The sequence below is a fragment of the Etheostoma cragini genome, unplaced genomic scaffold, assembly GCF_013103735.1.
Source record: "Etheostoma cragini isolate CJK2018 unplaced genomic scaffold, CSU_Ecrag_1.0 ScbMSFa_4431, whole genome shotgun sequence".
NCBI classification, from domain to species: Eukaryota; Metazoa; Chordata; class Actinopteri; order Perciformes; family Percidae; genus Etheostoma; species Etheostoma cragini.
The window spans coordinates 1-1,209 of NW_023268804.1; the positions used below are offsets into that span (position 1 = coordinate 1).

Consider the following 1,209-nt stretch of genomic DNA (forward strand, 5'->3'; position numbering starts at 1 on the left):
CTGTAACCTGCAGCCTGTAACCTGCAGCCTGTAACCTGCAGTGTGCAACCTTTTAGCCCGTCTTCAGGGGCTTTGACAAATCGCTGTTTGTTGATAAGTATCACCTCATGTTTGTTCTGACCACGGTGTGTGTGTGTGTGTGCGTGTGTGTGTGTGTGTGTGTGTGTTTGTGTGTGTGTGTGTGTGTGTGTGTGTTTGCGTGTGTGTGTGTGCGTGTGTGCGTGCGTGTGTGTTCCAGGTGAAGGTGTGTGGAGCCGAGCCTGAGACCGGATCTCCTGGAGGCTCCGGGCTGCAGCCTGGACGCAGCCGGCTCAGCGCCAGCCAGCAGCACTTCCACCGCCCGGGTAACGCCCCCCCCGCCTCCACCTTCCACTGCATCTTTTCTTTTTCTGCTACTTTCATCTTCTACTCTACTTTTCAGAGCGAGAGATAAAAGACTCCCAAAACGCACAAATCAACCCTGAAAACGCACCCAAAAGACGATTAAAACGACAAAAAATTTAGAAAAAAACACAAAAAGCATCAAAATGGCCTAAATGTCTAAAAAAGTGGCTAAAGGTTGATGAAATGCACAACAATTTAAAAAATGCAACAACCCTCGAAAAAGTTACACATCATTAAAATAAGGACAAAACAAGACATGTACATATATATGTACAGCATATACTCATATATATATATAAGTGTGTATATATACTGTACATATATATACTCATATCTACAGTATATGTGTGTATACATATTAAAGAAAGAATCTCGTTATTTTTCAGAAAGAGAAAAAAGAGAAAGAAAGGAGGGGAAAGTAAGAAAGAAAGAAAAGAGACATAAAAAGGAAAAAAGAAAGAAAGAAAGAAAAAGAAAGAATGAAAGAGAAAGAAAAAACAGAAAGAAAGAGAAAAAAAGAGAGACGGTTTCAATCTAAATCATGCACATAGGAGATGGTGATGTCATGATCTAGGAGATGGTGATGTCATGGATAGGAGATAGTGATGTCATGGATAGGATATGGTGATGTCATGTCTAGGATATGGTGATGTCATCTTATCTCTTTTCAGATAACGGAGCCAACATCTACAGGAAGCCTCCCATCTACAGACAAGGTGAGTTCTTCTTCCCCTCCGTGGCGCCTGTGCTCTCTCTCTTCTTCGTTGGTAACGTTGTGCGTCTCTGCAGATGTCCGACCCGTGGACGGCAGCGGCGTCATCCAGT

At 43.0% G+C, this 1,209-nt stretch overlaps 1 long non-coding RNA gene across 1 annotated transcript; it reads left to right on the plus strand.

The window, feature by feature from the left end:
• The first annotated feature begins 236 nt into the window (after window positions 1-236).
• LOC117941135 lies at window positions 237-1,209 on the plus strand. The gene is made up of 3 exons (XR_004655863.1): window positions 237-344; window positions 1,056-1,100; window positions 1,174-1,209. It is a non-coding gene; the product is annotated as an uncharacterized LOC117941135 (long non-coding RNA).